Here is a 21,992-nt window from a genome sequence, read left to right as displayed (position 1 = left end):
ACATCTTATGGTCTAATAGAAAATAATGACTGGTCTCATGATGAAATAAAATTACTAGCAATATTGGATTCTTACTAGCTAATGGTGGCAAATTGGTTTGTAGCAGTGAGGTGAACTCTCTGTATATCTAGAAAGTACAAATTATGTACATGAGGCAACACTGGTTTGAATAATGTGAATTTTATCTTTACTTGCTTATTAATAAAATCCTATAGATGTCTTGCTAAAGGAAATGCTTATATTTATGACTATTTGCGAATCAGGGAGTATTGATAAATTAGCAATAGAGTGTTTAATTGACTCAAAATTACTTCTGTTTCAACTGTTTGCAAGATTATGGTGGAGTGAATAATCTTTATAGCATATTGCTTATAAAAGATTGTTCATGGAAAAATAATTTAATAAATAGCCTTTTTGATTTACTGTTGTGTGGCTGTACAATATTAAATTCATGGCACCTCACCTTAAAAATGCCCATGGATTGTCATCAACTTGCTTTTAAAAATCATATTAGCACTTATTCATTGATTTTTGGCAAGATTTGCCATCAATCCAATCTGGATTTAATAAAAAGCTATATCAGATAGTTGATCAGATGAAAACTGAAAATGGTAGAAATACTCAGCAAATTAGTGAAGAAGTTGCCTTCATTGGTCAGATTATTGAGTATAGGAGTTGAGATGTCATGTTGTGACTGTACAGGACATTGATGAGGCAAATTTTAAAATACTGTGTACAATTCTGGTCTCCCTGTTATTAGAAAGTTTGAGGATCTTCTGACTGGTGAGCTTCGATTTCCGACTCTAGAATAAACCTGGAGGCAAGCCTAGAGGGATCAGAGGCCTTCTGGCCTCTCACAGGCCTGCCGTCGAAACCCAGAACCAATGCTCAACCAGCGCGGGAACAAGGACTGACCCACTGGTGACCAAACATCGAGAAGGCCCAACCAAACTGACTGCAAGAGCACTCATGAATGCAGGTAGTGCCCAGGACCCCCATCAGACACATCCACGTACCTTGCCAATGCTGGAACCCTGAGCTCAGAGAGATCAGAGGCCTTCTCCACTGTCATCTGACTTTTCAAAGGACCTCTTAAACGTTAATGTTAGTCTCTCTCTGTGTACCTTTTCTACAGCTGTAACACTGTATTCTGCACTCTGTCCTGCTATCCATTGAGGCACTTTGTACGGTACAGTCTGCCTATATAGCATGCAAAACAACACTTTTCACTGTATAAAAGAAAACAAAAGAATTGCAGATGCTGAAAATTAGAAATTGCTGGAAAAGCTCAGCAGGTCTGGCAGCAGCTGTGATGAGAAATCAGAGTTAACGTTTTGGGTCCGGTGTATATCTGACAGCAATAAATCAAACTCATGTGAAAATCTGTTTTTCATAACAGAAACCAGTTTCACATTTAACAATGGGAAAGGAATCTTTCAGACCAGCATGTATCTTGTTCTAGAAGGAGACACTAATACCCATCAGAGGTTTTCTGCAATTTGAACATATAACATCTGTGATGTCACTTTCTCTCTCTTAACCTGACCTTTCAGCCAAGTTCCTTTGAACTCCAGCTGATAATAAGCCCTAGTAGCCCGAAATTTCAATTTTCCTGTTCCTTGGACGCTGCCTGACCTGCTGTGCTTTTCCAAACTCTAATCCCCACCATCTGCAGTCCTCACTTTTGCGTAAAAAGCCCGAGTAGCCAGTGAATGATTGCATTAATGCATTTAGACAATAGACAATAGGTGCAGGAGTAGGCCATTCGGCCCTTCGAGCCAGCACCACCATTCATTATGATCATGGCTGATCATCCACAATCAGTATCCTGTTCTTGCCTTATCCCCATAACTCTTGATTCCACTATCTTTAAGAGCTCTATCCATCTCTTTCTTGAAAGTATCCAGAGACTTGGCCTCCACTGGACCGAGCATTCCATATATCCACCACTCTCTGGGTGAAGAAGTTTCTCCTCAACTCTGTTCTAAATGACCTCCCCCTTATTTTTAAACTGTTTCCTCTGGTTCTGGACTCACCCATCAACGGAAACATGCTTCCTGCCTCCAGAGTGTCCAATCCTTTAATAATCTTATACGTCTCAATCAGATCCCCTCTCAGCCTTCTAAACTAAAATGTATACATACCCAGTCGCTCCAATCTTTCAACATATGATAGTCCCGCCATTCCAGGAATTGACCTCGTGAACCTATGCTGCACTCCCTCAATAGCCAGAATGCCCTTCCTCATATTTGGAGACCAAAACTGCACACAATACCCCAGGTGTGGTCTCACCAGGGCCTTGTACAGCTGCAGAAGGACCTCTTTGCTCTTATACTCAATTCCTCTTGTCATCAAGGCCAGCATGCCATTAGCTTTCTTCACTGCCTGCTGTACCTGTACGCTTGCTTTCATTGACTGATGTACAAGAACACCTAGATCTCAGTGTACTTCCCTTTACTTAACTTGACTCCATTTAGATAGTAATCTGCCTTCCTGTTCTTGCCACCAAAGTGGATAACCACACATTTATCCGCATTAAACTGCATCTGCCGTTTATCTAAATCTTCTTGTATTCTCTGTCTGCATCCTGTGTAGTACTAGATCTGTTGCAATAAAGTCAAGTTTAGTCAACATCTCATCTCTATGTTTGCATTATGTATGCTGGTTTGTTCCAATAAAGGAGTGCTTGTGGTTAGTTTGTACTTAAATTGGTATAATATACTACTAGTTATTTCTACTATAATAAACTTATGAATTTTAACATCTCTGCAGTTTTCATGGATCTTCCAACACAGTTAACGATATTAATGTAACACAACCACAAAAGCTCATTATTACCTTATTGAGCTGGAAGGACCTTTTGAAACATCGATTCTCCTGCTCCTCGGACGCTGCCTGACCTGCTGTGCTTTTCCAGCACCACACTCTTGACTCTGATCTCCAGCATCTGCCATCCTCACTTTGTCACCAGACTAGTTTGCTTCAAAAGAAATTGTAGACTTTTATGAACTGAATTGAATTGAAAAAACTATCATCTGTCATGGAAGGATTCAAAGCCATACCATCAGAGGATTACCCTCAGTTTCTGGATTACAAACATTACCACTATGCCCCTCTTCAACCGTGATAAAGTAATCTTCACTACATGATTATGTAACAAAACAAACACCGGTGGGTGTTTCTAAAATACCAAGTTGCAGTGACAGTTACTTCTTAAATATCGGAATCATGCATTAGTTTGAAATATTTTATGCTCATTACTTTGGAGAAACAGGAACTTAACTACACAATGGGTGCAAAAAAACAATTTCAAATGAGCCAGCATTAAAACCAAGTCAAAGACTGTAAACTCCCAGAACCTGGATTTTCTTGTCAGTGAAACCTGGATAAAATAGTAGGCCAGAATTGTTGAACAATTTTAATGGGAGTCATGCTGGTTGACTGAAACAAAATTGCTCCATTTCTGCATTGTTGAATTAAGAACCTCAGAAGTTGATGATTTTACACAGAAGCTATGCTAATAGCTAAACATCTAACTGTTGTGTTTTCGTGTTACTATTTCTCATGAAGTTTAAAATCACACAACACCAGGTTATAGTTTAGCAGGTTTATTTGAAAGTACAAGCCTTCGTCAGATAGCTAGTGGGGCAGGACGATAGGAAACAGTATTTATAGTAAAAGATCAAAGTGTCATACAACTGATGAGATGTTGGACTATAACCTAGTATTGTGTGATTTTTAACTTTGTCCACCCAAATCCAACACTGGCACCTCCAAATCATATTTCTCATGAATTATGGTTTCCTAGATCTCCAGAAGTAGGAATCATGATTTCTAAAAAAAATGGGAACTTACCTTGGAAATGTTCTTTGGAGTTATATGCTTTTGACTAATATTAAGAATATTGAATACCAGGGTGATTGAAATAGATGCTTAAAGAAAACAATATTGTTTTCTCAGTTATGACTTTTGATCAGGCATCCAGATCATCAATAGATTCGACATTTATATAGAGATGTGCAGCACTGAAACAGACCCTTCGGTCCAACTCGTCCATGCCGACCAGATATTCCAACCCAATCTAGTCCCAACTGCCAGCATCCGGCCCATATCCCTCCAAACCCTTCCTATTCATATACCCACCCAAATGCCTCTTAAATGTTGCAATTGTACCATCCCCCACCACTTCCTCTGGCAGTTCATTTCATACACATACCACCCTCTGCATGAAAAAGTTTCCCCTGAGGTCTCTTTTATATCTTTCCCCTCTCACCCTAAACCTATGCCCTCTAGTTCTGGACGCCCCGACCCCAGGGAAAAGACTTTGCCTATTTACCCGATCCATGCCCCTCATAATTTTGTAAACCTCTATAAGGACACCCCTCAGCCTCTGATGCTCCAAGAAAAACAGTCCCTGCCTGTTCAGCCTCTCCCTATAGCTCAAATCCTCCAACCCTGGCAACATCCTTGTAAATCTTTTCTGAACCCTTTCAAGTTTCACAACATCTTTCTGATAGGAAGGAGACCACAATTGCATGCAATATTCCAACAGTGGCCTAACCAATGTCCTGTACAGCCGCAACATGACCTCCCAACTCCTGTACTCAATACCGTGACCGATAAAGGAATGCATACCAAATGCCTTCTTCACTATCCTATCTACTGCGACTTCACTTTCAAGGAGCTATTAATCTGCACTCTAAGGTCTCTTTGTTCAGCTACACTCTCTAGGACCTTACCATTAAGTGTATAAGTCCTGCTAAGATTCGCTTTCCCAAAGTGCAGCACCACACATTTATCTGAACTAAACTCCATTTGCCACTTCTCAAGTCATTGGCCAATCTGGTCAAGATCCTGTTGTAATCTGAGGTAACCCTCTTCGCTGTCCACTACACCTCCAATTTTGATGTCATCTGCAAACTTACTAACTGTACCTCTTATGCTTGCATCCAAATCATTTATGTAAATGAAAAAAAGTAAGGGACCCAGCACCGATCCTTGTGGCACACCACTGGTCACAGGCCTCCAGTCTGAAAAACAACCCTCCACCACCACCCTCTGTCTTCTACCTTTGAGCCAGTTCTGTATCCAAATAGCTAGTTCTCCCTGTATTCCGTGAGATCTAACCTTACTAATCATTCTCCCATGGGGAACCTCGTTGAACGCCTTACTAAAGTCCATATAGATCACATCTACTGCTCTATCCTCATCAATCCTCTTTGTTACTTCCTCAAAAAACTCAATCAAGTTTGTGAAACATGATTTCCCACGCACAAAGCCATGTTTACAATCTTTATTTGCTGACAATATCAACCCATATGAATCAATTGAGTTGATTTAATGAGACCTTTATCTGGCCTTTAAGGGTCCTGGAACTAACACGCAGGGAAGGTTTGCTCATGATGTTAAATTTGATTGAAGTTCTTATTTACGTCAATGATTTTTTTGTTGTAATTTATCCAGACACACCATTTTGTGCTCTTATGCTGTTTTGTAGGGATAATGTCTTCATCTATCATAAACAGGGTGAGTGCAGGTCGGAAACACTTTTTACACCCAAATACTTGGCCTCATCAGGCAGGTTGACTTTCAATTAAAATCTGCCTCTCCGTGTTCTCATTAAACTGCATGGGTGCATTGTCATACAGAAGCCTGGGAGGTAATGTGTGAACTGCGTTCTGTGATATATATCGCACACGCACAGACACACAATAGAATTAAAAGGAAATGCAAGTGCAAAAAAACATTCAGCCACAACAAGCAAGTTTTAAAGGGAATATTGCACCATATACACCATTGACCTTTCTGCAATCTTCAGTCTAATTTGCACAATATTGTGAGCAAAGTTTAATGCATGACTAAAATGAACCTAGTGCCTGTACAAGAAAAATAGTACTTCATAAAGCAAGCTCATGCCAAATAACATAATTCAAAATTGTCATCACCAAATGAATTTAAATTAATTTAAATTTTATATTTAAAAATGAAAGAATTTGGTTGCAGTAATTCAACATAATACTCTTGATCCCTTTAAAATCCCCTCAATGTGGATATTTTGCAATAAAATCCAACCTTATACAAAACAGATTGTTCTCTTTGGAATGATAAATAATTTCACAATGGTTTACAAGAAACATGGTTATAACATTAACCACGGGATTGGGTGCCCTGGTTTATTTCCTATTTTTGTGTCAGGCCTGTGATGACTTATGTATTAAGTATAATGTTGTCTCTTGAAATGATATTATCTCCTTTAGGAGCCTAAATAGACTAGTCATAAATAACACAACTGCATTGAATAAGGATAATAGATCAGCCTTGCTTCAAAGTACAGTATCATTCAAGATAACATCGTGCTTAGACTAAAATCATGGTGACATATCAGCTATAGTTTTGAATGATTTATTCTGAATGCTAAGTCATGAAGGAAGGGCATGCATATCTGTGGATGGCCGCATTTGTATTGCTTTTAAACTAGCTAGGCATAACTGGCAACAGAGCATTTCAATCAAAACAAAATTCCTTTTCTAATTATATCCAATAAATTAATTCCTATTCATCAAATTCTTTTAACAGTATGTTTCTTTATGAATACTTGACATCCTTGGAGCCCAGAGTTCACATAATGCATTTTTTCTTGCCCAGGTCTGTAGCAGGAGAACATGATCCCTTGTTTTTCAACCAATTAATCTTCATTCTGAAGTTATTTTGAATTTGATCTTTTTTTTCGGTATGAGCATGATTCTGACTTATGACAAGTAGGTTTAAAACGTCTCCTATGTATATACAAATACGATGCCAGTGTGGTAATTATTATTATATGTCTTGCTTATGTTTAGTTGTGACTGCAGAGCTGCAATTGTTCTATTACCACTAGTATCCACATAGCAGCTATCAAGAAGAACACCTCAGTGATTTATAAGCAGCAGAGAGAGATACTGAGCCAAAGAGAGAGGAAAGAAAACCTGAGGGGGAAGGACGCCTCAAAGCAAAGAGCAGGTATTTGCGAGGCTCATGAAGCAAAGGAGAGCTAGCTCTTGTTCTTTGGAACTTAAATCAAAAAGAGCACATGAATATGGAGGCAACCCAGTGACATAACTCAATAATTGGTTGGGAGAAATAGCAAGAGGAATTCAGGATAAAGGGAATGTTCTCCGATTGGCAGAATATGACAGGTAATTTTCCCGAAGGATTTGTACAGGGGTTTCAGTTTCTAGGAATACATATTAATAACTTGAATGAAGGAATAGAGAAGGAAACATGATAGCATCCCAAAGGGAGGAGAAATGTGAAACTGAATATCCAAAAGGATCTGGATGCTCGACTAATTGAACTTTTCATGACTGATATCAATAGATTTTAGTTGGTTAGGGGTATTAAGGGATGTGGAGCAAAGGGGGATAAATGGAGTTGAGGTACAGGTCAGCCACAATCTGATTAAATAGTGAAACAGGCAAAAAGTGCTGAAAATCCTATTCCTGTTTCTGTAAATATAAACTGTACATCACAGTAAAAGCTTCTGTCTTGTAAGTTTGGTGCAGATCTGGATTGAAAATAACATTAGATGGGGAAACTACAAAATATGTAATGGTTATATGCATTGGCTTCTTGATAGGCATCATGATTGAAAAGTAAGAGAGATTTGTATTTACAGCACCAGTCTCAACCTCTGTATCAAAAACAGTTCATTGTCAGTGAAGTAGTGCTGTACCAAAGTGTGCATAGCAAGATTTTACAAGCAGCAATGTAATAATGACCCGATGTTGATAATTATTTGTCATAATACCTAGAATAACTCCCGTGCTCTTCTTTGAAATAAGACCATAAGATGTAGGAGCAGAAGCCAGCTAATTGGCCCATTGAGTTTGCACTGTCCTTCAATCAGTTCACACCTGATCCGTTAATCCTCAACTCTATTTTCCTGCCTTTTTCCCATTGATTATCTTACTGATTAAAGAGTTGTCTATCGCAACCTTGAATACACAGCACGGTGGCAAAGTGGTTAGCACTGCTACCTCACAGCGCCAGAGACCTGGGTTCAATTCCCGCCTCAAGCGACTGACTGTGTGGAGTTTGCACATTCTCCCCATGTCTGTGTGGGTTTCCTCCCACAGTACAAAAATGTGCAGGTTAGGTGAATTGGCCATGCTAAATTGTCTGTAGTGTTAGATGAAGGGTAAATGTCAGGGAATGGGTCTGGGTGGGTTGCACGGCGGTGTGGACTTGTTGGGCTGAAGGGCCTGTTTCCACACTGTAAGTAATCTAATCTAACCAACTTCGCAGCCCTTTGTGGTAAAGCATCACACTGATTCACCATCCTCTGAGATAAGACATTTCTCCTCATCTCTGTCTTAAATGGGTAACTCCTTACTTGAAAATTTTGTTTTCTGGTACTTGACTCGCCCACAAGGGGAAATAACCTTTCGGCATCTATCGTGCCAAGCCTCCTCATGACATTGCACGTTTAAATGAGGTTTCCCCTCACTCTTCTAAACTCCAATGAGTCCAAAAGTGCTCAGACAGCTCTGAGTTTAATTCCTCATTCAAAAGGCAGCACCTCACAGATAGACAATATTCCCATAGTATTATTAACCTGGACATTTGTGCTCATGCTTTTGGTGTGAGGCATGAAACCACAAACCTCTCATTTATCAGTTTTCTGTGATTGATGGAGCCACAACCAACATTTTCATTCAACTATATGATTTAGGCCAGCACAGTGGCTCAGTGGTTAGCACTGCTGCCTCACTACCAGGTCCCACGTTCGATTCCCGCCTCGGGCGACTGTCTGTGTGGAGTTTGCACATTCTCCCCGTTTCTGCGTGGGTTTCCTCCGGGTGCTCCGGTTTCCTCCCACAGTCCCAAGATGTGCAGGTTAGGTGAATTAGCCATGCTAAATTGCCCATAGCTATAGGTACATTAGTCAGAGGGTAGCGGGTCTGGGTGGGTTACTGTTCGGAGGGTCAGTGTGAACTGGTTGGGCCGAAGGGCCTGTCTCCACACTGTAGGGAATCTAATCTAATGCAACCATGATGAATTACGTGCATTACACATTATAATCATCAATGGAATATCTTGGTATACCTGAAATGAGAGAGTGGCATTTACATGGGAAAGATTCGATACATTGTGGCACTGGAAAAAGCACAGCAGGTCAGGAAGCATCCGAGCAGGAGGAGAGTCGATGGGCCATGCAGGACCCTTCATCAGGTCCTGCCCAAAACGTTGACTCTCCTCCTCCTTGGATGCTGCCTGCCCTGCTTTACTTTATTAACTCTGACCCTTCAATATCTGCAGTCCTCTATCTCCTAACCACATGGAAAAACTGAGCCAATTTTCATTTCAGAAAAGAAATGCAATATAACAATGTGGAGCCTTAACATATGGACATACCTGACAACGTGGACAATTAGGAGAAAGTGAGGACTGCAAGTGCTGGAGATCAGAGCTGACAAATGTGTTGCTGGAAAAGTGCAGCAGGTCAGGCAGCATCAAAGGAGTAGGAGAATCGACTTTTCGGGCATAAGCCCTTCTTCAGGAATGTGGACAATTAACCAGGTATATCCAATAGAGAAAAACCAGGACCAATCCAACTTGGCTAATTACCTTTCACTCTTAATCATCAGTAAAGTATCGGCAGGTGACATCAACAGTGCTATCAAGTTACAATTGCTTGTCAATAGTCTAGTCAGTTATGCCCCATTTGGATTCTGCCAGGGTCACTCAGCTCTTGCCTTCAAACATCGACAAAAAATCTAGGAATGAGGTAAGAGTAATTGCTTTTAACATGAAGGCTGCATTTGACCAAGTGTGGCATTAAAGAGCCTAACCAAGATTGGATCAATGGGAATTGAGAAAATTGTCCTTGGTTGGAGTCATATCTGGCCTAAAGAAAAAAATGATTGTGCTTGTTGGAGGCCCAAATATCTTCAGTGCTTCATCAATGATCTTCCCTCCATCATCCCCAAAGTGGGGACACTCACTGATGATTGTACAATGTTGAGCGCAGTTCATACCTGCTGAAACACTCCATATTCAAATACAATATCCAGGCTTGGACTGAGAAATGGTAAGTAACATTAGCACCACACAAGTGCCAGGTAATGACCATCTTCAATAAGGTAGAATCTAACCATTAGGAGAAAGTGAGGACTGCAGATGCTGGAGATCAGAGATGAAAAGTGTGGTGCTGGCAAAGCACAGCAGATCAGGCAGCATCTGAAGAGCAGGAGAGTCAACACCTTTATGTTCAATCACATTATTATCACTGAAATCCCATTATCAATATCCTGGGGCTTACCATTGACCAGAAACTGAACTGGACTAGGCAAATAAATACCATGGCTACAAGAGCAGAGGCCTAGGTTCAAGTGTCACTTGCTCCAGAAGTGTGTGAAAACACGTCTGAACAGGTTGTTTAAAAATATTTACAAGAGCATATAAGAGACTAGAGATCCCACAACATGTAACTCTCCTTACAACTTACTAAAGACTGTCCACCATCTACAGAGCCCAAGTCAGGAGTGTAACAGAATCCTCCCCACTTACCGGGATGAGTGCAGCTCCATCAACATTCATGTAATCATAGAGATGTACAGCACGGAATAAGCCTTTTCGGTCCAACTCACCCATGCTGACCAGATAACTCTAAAATAATCTTGTTTCATTTGCTAGCATTTAGCCCAAATTTCTCTAAACCTTTCCTATTCATATACTCACCCAAGTGCCTTTTAAATACTGCAATTGTACCAGCCTCCACCATTTCCTCTCACAGTTCATTCCATACCTGCACCACCCTTTGCATGAAAAAGTTGCTCCTTAGGTCCCTTTTAAATCTTTCCCTTCTCACCTTAAAGCTATGCTTTCTAGTTTTGGGCTCCACTACTCTGGTGAAAAGACCTTGTGTATTTTTCCTATCCATGCACCTCATGATTTTATAAACCTCTATAAGGTCACTTCTCAGCCTCCAACACTCCAAGGAAAACACACCCAGCCTATTCAGCCTCTCCCTATAGCTTAAATCTTCCATCCCTGGCAACATCCTTATAAATCTTTTCTGAATCCTTTCAAGTTTCACAACATCTTTCCTATAGCAGCGAGAGCAGAATTAAACACAGTATTCCAAAAGTGACCTCACTAATGTATTGGGTGAAAGTGAGGACTGCAGATGCTGGAGATTAGAGTGGTGCTGGAAAAGCACAGCAGGTCAAGCAGCATCCGAGGAGCAGGAAAATCGACGTTTCGGGCAGGAGCTTTTCATCAGGAATGATTCCTGATGAAGGGCTCCTGCCGGAAACGTTGATTTTCCTGATTCTTGGATGCTGCCTGACCTGCTGTGCTTTTCCAGCTCACTAATGTACTGTACAGTGGCAACATGACCTCCCAATTCCTATGCTCAGTGCAATGATCAATAAAGGAAAGCATACTGAACACCTTCTTTGCTACCCTGTTTACCTGCAACTCCACTTTCAAGGAACTATGAACTTCCACTCCAAGGTCTTTTTTTGTTCAGCAACACTCCCCAAGACCTTAGTATTAAGTGAATAAGTCCTGCCCTGATTTGCCCTACCAAAATGTAGCACCTCCCATTTATTTAGATTAAACTCCAAGTAACTTGACATCATCCAAGGCATAACAGACCATTAGATTTGCATCACATCCTCAAATATTCACTGCCTCCATCACGAATACACAGCAGCAGCGGTGTGTACTATCTACAAGATACATTCTCCAGGATTCCTTCGACAGCACTTTCCAAACCCATCACTTCCAACTAGAAAAGGAAGCAGATACATCACCACCTGCAAGTTCCCCTCCAAGTCATTCACCATCCTGACTTGGCACTATCTTGCTGTTCCTTCAGTGTCCTTCAGTAAAACCTTGGAATTCATTCCGAACAGCATTGTGGGTCTAACTATACCAAATGGATTGCAGCATTTCAAGGTCACCTGCATCTTCTCAAGGGCAACTAGCAAGGAGCAGTAAGTGCTGCCTCAGCCAGTGAAGGCCATGATTCCTGAATGAATAAAGGAAGAGTACACATGTAGAATAAAGTCCCAAAATGATGATGGTACACAAAGACAACATTCATTCCATCAGATCTACGCTGACTCTCTGTTCATACAACTCAGTTAATCCCACTCTCCAGACTTTCCTTGTAGGCCCGCATATGTTTTCCTTCAAGTAATTATTCACTTCCTTTTTGAAAGCTACAATTGACTCTTATTTCACTACATTCTCAGACATTGCATTCCAGACCCAAACTATGTGCTGTTTAAAATATCTTTTCTCAAATTACAATTGATGTTTTTGCCATTCACCAGTGTTCTATGGTTATGAGCTTTCCACTAGCTATTTCCATAAGGTTTCTTTCTACTTGCTCTGTTTAAATCTCTCTCCGAAGAGCAACACCAATTGTTCCAGTTACTGAGCAATTAGAATCCCTTCAACTATGAAAGTAAGTATCATAAAACCTTCCTAATGATATGATGCATGTCCTCTGCCAAAATATAGATTCCTGCACCTTATACCAGGCTGGTGCTTCATCCTGAGTAACTTTGTTAGCAGCTTTTGTCCTATCACCTTCATCCCCTCCCCCGCTAACCTATTGTACTCTATGCTACTTTCTCCCCACCCCCACCCTCCTCTCATTGATCTCTCCACCCTTCAGGCACTCTGCCTGTATTCCTGATGAAGGGCTTTTGCTCGAAACGTCGATTTTACTGCTCCTCAGATGCTGCCTGAACTGCTGTGCTTTTCCAGCACCACTCTAATCTAGACTCTGGTTCCCAGCATCTGCAGTCATTGTTTTTACCTCAGTGCACATTATGCCTTCCATTCTCAGAGGCAGAACCAAAAACAGAAATTGCTGGAGAAATTCAGCAGGATCTGTGGAGAGAAAGCAGAGCTAATGTTTCAAGCCCAGTGGCTCTTCACCAGAATTGTTAGCAGCTATAAAATGCGATCTTTATGCTGAAGCTGAAGTTGGCAGTGGAAGTGATCAGGTAGCTGAAGATCAAGTGCAGCGACAGAGGTATGAAAGGGGTAGGTAAACAAAGAGATTATGTATACCAAGTCAGGATAGAAGAAAAGTCGAATTAGTGATAATAAGAGTGAAGAGTAGGAGAAAATGGGTGATCTGTGCCCATATAATATGATAATGAGCCTAGGAGCATATCAGAATGGGTGACAATGCTAAAAGAAATCCAGGTCATTACAGGATCAGGTGTGGGGTGGGTAAAAAACATGGAGGGATGCAACCGGGCTTGAAAGTTATCTAACTCAAGGCCTAGAGGTTGCTAGTCCCCAAGTAGAAAATACAATGTCGTTCTTCGAGGTTGCACTGAGAGTCACTGGAACACTGCAGTAGGTCTGCGACAGAATGGCGATTTGTAAATGTGGCAGACAACTGGAAGCTTGGGGTCTTTTTTGCCAACAAAACGTAGGTGATTCTGCATTGCAATCACCCAGCCTGTGAGGGCAGAGTGTGAACTGAAATCAGGAACCAGTTCATCCACAGCCACAGCACTGTTTAAACTTGCACTGTTTTTATTCCGAACCATACAAGCCAAGCAGCCTCCTATCCTCGCCAATACCTATAAGTGAATAAACTAAAATGTGACAATGTGTAGTTGACAACCTCAATGCACTGACAGATGAAGTTTGCCTTGTAGTCCTTTGATAGATTAGTATGGTTTCCATAGGTGTGTCAATATGACATTGATTGATCTGTGAGCCAGAAGGCTAGGAGTTCAGGACCAAGGCCAGGGTCTTAAGCACACAATCTTGGCGAGCATTCATTTCTCAGATGAACCACAAATAGAAGCTCCACCTGATTTCTCAGATGAATGTAAAAGATCCAATACCATGGAAGATTCTGGATAAGTGCACACTTGGTTATCTTTTCAATGGCAACCCAACTGTAAATGCACAAATTCATTTTTCACCTATTCTGTCCAGCAAGTCAATGATGATTATTTGTTTGTAATTTTTAGATTGTTTCTGTTTATTTCTCATCTTTAAAGGCTGCCTGCCAACTAAAAGGAAAATTAAACTCACTACGCTTACTGAAGAAACGAATCATAAACAATCCCTCTGAAACTTATTAAGGTTCCTTTAGATAAGATGTTGGCTTTTTAAAACAAAATCCATGACATTTTATCAGTATGATTCGCTGGATGAAAAAAAAGGTATGTCCTTAGATATGATTTGAATTTGCTTTAACAGCATTGACAGTTGCTTCCCTTTCATAAAATCATTACAAATGGCAAAAGATAGCTTCTTTCTAGTTTCATTGTTGAAAGAAAAAGTCACGCCTAAGTGGGCTCTTTATAAGAAGGCTGTTACAATTGCAGAATTACTATTCTATTCAAAGTCAAAAGCTTTGAAAGTCTAAATGTACAAGATCAGAAATAGATTTGCATAGTCAGATGTACTATTCAATTATGAAGGTTAAATATAGACATCAAATTATATTTACATTTTTAACCGTGTGCTTCAAAAGAATTAACAATTTAAGCTTGAAGTACTTACTTATGAACTCAAAACAAAACAGAAAATATTAGCTTTAAAATCCTCCCACCGCCCTATGTAAAAATTACCATTGACCAGATAGGTCAAGGGCTTCATCACAGATAAAGGTGAAGCCATTTAAGCAAAAGGATGCTTTTTCAAGTTTTATATTAACACTAGCTATCTGCCAAAACTCATTCTTTCTGGAGGGCACACACATTTTTCCCATCCTAGGTTCAAACCAATCTCTTTTCTCTCTGGAATTCCCTCCCTAAATATTTTGCTTCTCATACACATTCTCCGCGTTTAAAATGTTCTATAAACCTTAACACGTCCTTTTATCTTTTCTCTGGTTTGGTGTCAATTTGTATTTGACAATGCTCCTTTGAAGCACCTTGGGACATTTTACCGTGTTAAGAGTGCATTATAAATGCAAATTGTTGTTTAATCTGACTGTTTGCACATCTTTTCCTTTATTAATTCTGATTTACAAAACATTTGGCGATAGCATAATGACTGTTTAGCATTTGCTGTTCTTTACTTTTTTGAAAGATTACCTGCAACTGAGTTTACCCTGCTCCCTTCCCACAAAAAAAGATTAAATTGTATATGGCTGTTGTAAAATGGTGCACTGAACTAGAGTTAGTCCTAGAGAAAAACAGTACAGCATAGACAGGCCCTTCAGCCCACGATGTTGTGCCGACCATTGATCCTCATGTATGCACCCTCAAATTTCTGTGACTATATGCATGTCCAGCAGTCTCTTAAATGTCCCCAATGACCTTGCTTCCACAACTGCTGCTGGCAATGCATTCCATGCTCTCACAACTCTCTGTGTAAAGAACCCACCTCTGATATCCCCTCTATACTTTCTTCCAACCAGCTTAAAACTATTAACCATTTCTGCCCTGGGAAATAGTCTCTGGCTATCGACTCTATCTATGCCTCTCATTATCTTGTATACCTCAATTAGGTCCCCTCTCCTCCCCCTTTACTCCAATGAAAAAAGTCTGAGCTCAGTCAACCTCTCTTCATAAGATAAGCCCTCCAGTCCAGGCAGCATCCTGGTAAACCTCCTCTGAACCCTCTCCAAAGCATCCACATCTTTCCTATAATAGGGCGACCAGAACTGGACGCAGTATTCCAAGTGCGGTCTAACCAAAGTTTTATAGAGCTGCAACAAGATCTCACGACTCTTAAACTCAATCCCCCTGTTAATGAAAGCCAAAACACCACATGCTTTCTTAACAACCCTGTCCACTTGGGTGGCAATTTTAAAGGATCTATGTACCTGCACACCATGATCTCTCTGTTCCTCCAGACTGCCAAGAATCCTATCCTTAATCCTGTACTTAGTTTTCAAATTCGGCCTTCCAAAATGCATCACCTCGCATTTATCCAGGTTGAACTCCATCTGCCACCTCTCAGCCCATCTCTACATCCTATCAATGTCCGGCTGCAGCCTACAACAGTCCTCTATACTGTCAACGACACCTCCAACCTTTGTGTCATCTGCAAACATGCTGACCCATCCTTCAATCCTCTCATCCAAGTCATTATAAAAATTACAAACAGTAGAGGCCCAAGGACAGAGCCCTGTGGAACACCACTCACCACAGACTTCCAGGCAGAATATTTTCCTTCTACTACCACTCGCTGTCTTCTGTTGGCCAACCAATTCTGTATCCAGACAGCTAAATTCCCCATATTCCATTCCTTCTGACCTTCTGAATGAGCCTACCATGGGGAATCTTATCAAATGCCTTGCTGAAGTCCATATACACCACATCCACAGCTCGACGCTCATCAACTTTTCTAGTCACATCCTCAAAGAACTCGATAAGGTTTGTGAGGCATGACCTGCCCCTCACAAAGCTGTGTTGACTGCATTTAATCAAACCATGCTCTTCCAGATGGTCATATATCCTATCCCTCAGAATCCTTTCTAACACCTTGCAGACGACAGACGTGAGACGTCCTGGTCTATAATTGCCGGGGATTTCCCTATTTCCTTTCTTGAAGAGAGGAATTACATTTGCCTCTTTCCAGTCCTCAGGTACGACTCCAGTGGAGAGCGAGGATGCAAAGATCTTCGCAAGTGGCGAAGCAATTTCATTTCTCGTTTCCCAAAGCAGCTGAGGACAAATCTGGTCCGAGCCTGGCGACTTGTCAATCTTAGTGTTTGACAAAATTTTCAGCCCATCAGCTTCCTCTATCTCTATCCATTCCAGGATACACACCTGCTCTTCAAAGGTTTCATTCACTACAAAGTTTGTTTCTTTTGTAAAGAGAGATCCTGCCTATCAATACTGCATATATGTTCACTAGTAATTCTCAGCTGAAGTTCACATAGGAATTGAAGGTCTCATTATTTCCCATCTGTTTTTTGCAATTTTTATGCACGCTTATTGGTCATTTGTTGAGATTCTGCATTTTGATAAGGAAAATGGAAAAGATACAATCGCACCAAAACCACTTTCACTTCAATCACTGAATTTTCAAAATGCAGAAACTGAATTCCATGTCATTGTTGACTTCTCCAAAGCACATGAGAAAATGGGGCCTTTCATTAAATGCCCAGAAAACTGAGCTCCCCTTTCCACCAACCGCCATCTTCCTGTCTCAATCAAAATCAATGGGAAGATTCTGGAAAATGAGGAGCCTCTTCAATATATTGGGGGTCTTCTTTCAAGGAAGACATATATGGATGATAAAATTCATCATCACCTCTACTGGCCACATTGCAGAAAAAAATATTTGATATCAATGATTTTAGATGCGATAATAATGGTGTAGTTTACCGAATATAAATACTTCATGTACTCCTTTATGATTCAGAGTTTTGGACAACCAACAATAGGCATGCCACAAAAATAGCAAGGCATTAGAAGATTAACACCAACAGCGCCTTTATAAGACCCTCCAAACCCCATAGCAAGAAAATGTAGTCCAACAGCATGGTCCCCTCCCAAGCCAAAATGGATAGCGCTAAAACACAAATCACTTTGAGAAGATGGTCAGACAGATGAAGTGATAAAAATATCATTGTACCTTAATGTTACAGAGCATTATCACAGATTCAACTTTAACTGTAGACAGAAATTTTTCGGAAGAACAATCTGTGGTTTATGAAGCTGTTTAAAAGGTAATAGTCTTTGATCACCTGTTTGTTTCTGAAGCTTATCAGTTACAATTTAACACTACAAGAAACTGTAGAATTTGCAAGGGATAAAGCAGTGCTGTGAGGTCAATGGTTCAGATCACAAAAACTATGGAAACATTTAAAGAATGTAAGAGAAGCTATAATTATGGAAGAATCCAGAAACAACATTCTTGCAAATCTACAAATTTATTTAGATGAGCATGAAGTTTAGATTAGATTACTTACAGTGTGGAAACAGGCCCTTCGGCCCAACAAGTCCACACCGACCCGCCGAAGCGCAATCCACCCATACCCCTACATTTACCCCTTTTACCTAACACTACGGGCAATTTAGCATGGCCAATTCACCTGACCTGCACATCTTTGGACTGTGGGAGGAAACCGGAGCACCCGGAGGAAACCCACGCAGACACGGGGAGAATGTGCAAACTCCACACAGTCAGTTGCCTGAGTCGGGAATTGAACCCAGGTCTCTGGCGCTGTGAGGCAGCAGTGCTAACCACTGTGCCACCGTGCCACCCACGAAGTCTCAAAGATCAGAAAAGCAGTAGACCTTACACAGACAGTTCCAAGTGGGGAGATAGCCATGTGGAAATCACAAAGAGATTTGAAGAAGAGTAAATCTGAGGAAGGAAGAGAATTGGTTTGAGGAAGAAAAGGGAAAGGTGCTGAAATAATAAAGGAGAAAGGCCAGAACCAAAGTATGATATAAAACAAAATGCTTCCATGTTAATAAGGTAAGACATACAAAAGCAAATTGCAATATTAAAAATGTCCAATTATGCTCAGAAAAGAGAGCATTGGAAAAGGAAATAGGTGTGAAAACCACTGCAGTAGTACAAAGAAAGCATGTTTCTTTATAATATACTAAGAAGGGAGATATGACTCCAGACAATCATGAAAAGTCTTCTTTGAATATTACCAAAGAGAATCACACCACTGGAGGTATTACGAAGGGAGAGTTGTTTCCTTATGTTTCAACTTAAATATAGAAGCGATGAAAATAGGTGCAGAGGTAGGCCATTCTGCCTTCAGGCCTGCTCCACTGTTAACTATGGTCATGGCTGATCATCCAACTCAGTAGCTTGTTCCTATTATTTCCCCATACCCTTTGATCCCTTTAGTCCAAATAACTCTATCTAATTCTTTCTTGAAGACATTAAATGTTTTGGCCTCAACCACTTTCTTTGGTAGAGAATTCCACAGGCTCATCACTGTCCAGGTGAAGATACTTCTCCTCATCGCAGTCCGAAATAATGTACCCTGTATCCTTAAGCTGTGACCCCTGAATTCCCCAGTCATCAGAACATCTTTCTTGCGTTTACCATGTCTACTCCTGTTAGAATTTTATAGTTTTTATGAAATCATCCCTAATTCTTCCAAACGCCAAAAGATATAATTGTAACCAATCCCACTTTGCTTCATAATTCAATTGTGGCCATCCCAAGAATCAGTCTGGTAAGTCTTAATTGTACTCCTTCCATAGGCAGAACATTTCTTTTCAGATAAGAGGATCTGGATTTCATATGATACTCCACATGCGGTCTCATTAAGATCCTGTTCAATTGCAGCAAGACATTCTGCTCCTGTATGTGAATTATCTTGATATGAAGGTTAACAGGCCATTTGCCTCCTTTACTGCTGCTCACCTGTATGCTTTTTTTCAGTAACACCGGGTCAGCCAAAAAGTGGAAAAAGTAAACCAAGATTAATATTGAGAGATAATGTAGGAAGTTAGTCATTGATGCAGGCTGATGATGCTACTTGACTTCCAGAGGAGTTGACAAAGGGTAAGGTATTTATTCGGCATAGACATGGAGGTTACAAACCAATCTCATTACTGAATACAGACTTGGAATAAAGATGACAGAAAGTGAGGACTGCAGCTGCTGGAGAAATCAAAGTTAAAAAGTGTGGTGCCGGAAAAGCACAGCAGGTCAGGCAGCATCGAGGAGCAGGAGAGTCGACATTTCAGGCAGAAGCCCTTCAGAGATGTGGGGGATGTGAGTTGAGAGTTAAATAGAAGGGTGGGGGGGAAGGTAGCTGGGAAGGTGAAACATAGATGCAGATGGGGTGTGATAGTGATAGGTCAGAGGGCAGGGTGTAGCGGATAGGTGGAAAGGAAGATGGATGGGTCGGACAGATCAAGAGGGTGGTGCTGAGTTGGAGGGTCGGATCTGGCATGAGGTGGGGGGAGGGAAAATAAGGAAATTAGTGAAGTTGACGTTAATGCTGTGTGTTGGAGGATCCCAAGGCTAAAGGTGAGGCATTCTTCATCTAGGCGTCAGGTGGCTAGGATTTGGCGGTGGAGGAGGCCCAGAATTTGTATGTCCTTGGTGGAGTGGGAGGGGGAGTTGAAGTGGTCAGCCACAGGGCATTGGGGTTGTTTGGTGCGTGTGTCCCAGAGATGTTCCCTGAAATGTTCTGTGAGTTGGCGTCCTGTCTCCCCATCGCCCTGTGGCTGACCACTACAATGCATGTCCCCACCCCATCCCACTTCACCAAGGACATGCAAGAAAGTCCTGGGCCTCCTCCACCGCAAAATCCAAGCCAACTGATGCCTGAGGAAGAACACCTCATTTTCCACCTTGGGACCCTCCAACCACACAGCATCAACATTGACTTCACCAGTTTATTTATCTCCCCTCCCCCCACCTTGTCCCAGATCTAATCCTCCAACTCAGCACAGTCCCCTTGAACTGTCCTACCTGTCCATCTACCTTCCCACCTATCTGCTTCACCCTCCCCCCAACCTATCGCTATCACCTCCCATCTGTATCAACCTGTTACATTCCCAGACACCTTCCCCTTACACTCATCCTCTGATTTATCATTCAGTCCCCTCCCCTCCCCCAACATTCCTGATGAAGGGCTTATGACCAAAATGCTGCCTGACCGGCTGTATAATGAGATTGGATTTGGTGATGGAGGAGGCCCAGGACTTGCATGTCCTTGGTGAAATGGGTGGGGAGTGGGGGGGGGGGCATTGAAATGGTTGGCCACAGGGCGATGGGGAGACAGGACGCCAACTCGCGGAATGTTTCAGGGAACATCTCTGGGACACATGCACCAAACAACACCACTGCCCTGTGGCTGACCACTTCAACTCCCCTTCCCATTCATCCAAGGACATGCAAGTCCTGGGCCTCCTCCACTGCCAAATCCTAGCCACTCGACCTCTAGACGAAGAATGCCTCACTTCAGCCTTGGGATCCTCATTAATGTCATTAACGCAACATTAACGTCAACTTCACTAATTTCCTTATTTCCCCTCCCCTCACCTCATGCCAGATCTAACTCGGCACCGCCCTCTTGACCTGTCCAACCCATCCATCTTCCTTTCCACCTATCCGCTCCACCCTCCCCTCCGACCTATCACTGTCACACTCCTTCTGCATCTACGTTTCGCCTTCCCAGATACCTTCACCCCACCCAAAGCCTACCTTTCTATTTATCTCTCTGTCCCCTTCCCCCTCCACATTTCTGATGAAGGGCTTATGCCTGAAAAGTCAACTCTCCTGCTCCTCGATGCTGCCTGACCTGCTGTGCTTTTTCAGCACCACCTTTCTGGCTTGGATTAAAGAGTGACTTAATGAATAGGAAGTGTCTTTGGAGAAGTGAAACAAATCGCAATAATTGGTTTCATCTTGACAGTTTCAAAAATGTGGGCCTCACTGAGGATAATAGAACAACCAGTGGAGATACAAGAAACTGAAATGTAACAGGCGGAACATCCTGAGATGCTTCATAATGAGCAGCATGGTGGCACAGTGGTTAGCACGGCTGCTTCACAGTGCCGGAGACCCGGGTTCAATTCCCACCTCAGGCAACTACCTGTGTGGAGTTTGCAGGTTCTCCCTGTGTCTGTGTGGGTTTCCTCCCACAGTCCAAAAATGTGCTGGTTAGGTGAATTGGCCATGCTAAATTGCCTGTAGTGTTAGGTGTAGGGGAATGAGTCTGGGTGGGTTGCCCTTCAGAGGGTTGGTGTGGACTTATTGGGCCGAAAGGCCTGTTTCCACACTGTAAGTAATCTAATAATGACCTCAGACACATGAAGAAAAGGATTCTATGGTCAGCAAGACAACATAAAAATTTAATAATCAGATAGAAGTTTTGAAAATGTAACTAAAAAGTGTGAAGGTAAAAGCGAAAGACTTGGGCATGATTAGCCCATATTTTATAGAATGCAACCAACAGTTGTTAAATTGAAAGAATTATGCCACTCAGAAATTGAATCAGGACTAATGCCTGCATGTTATAATTTGAAAGACATAGTACTAATGAGGAAATGGGAACCACCTCAAACACCAGCCAATGA

Source organism: Chiloscyllium plagiosum, unplaced genomic scaffold (assembly GCF_037043375.1).
Source record: "Chiloscyllium plagiosum isolate Xiang-an unplaced genomic scaffold, Cpla_swu_hap1 HiC_scaffold_7, whole genome shotgun sequence".
Taxonomy (NCBI): domain Eukaryota; kingdom Metazoa; phylum Chordata; class Chondrichthyes; order Orectolobiformes; family Hemiscylliidae; genus Chiloscyllium; species Chiloscyllium plagiosum.
Note: the sequence above shows the minus strand (reverse complement) of the source record.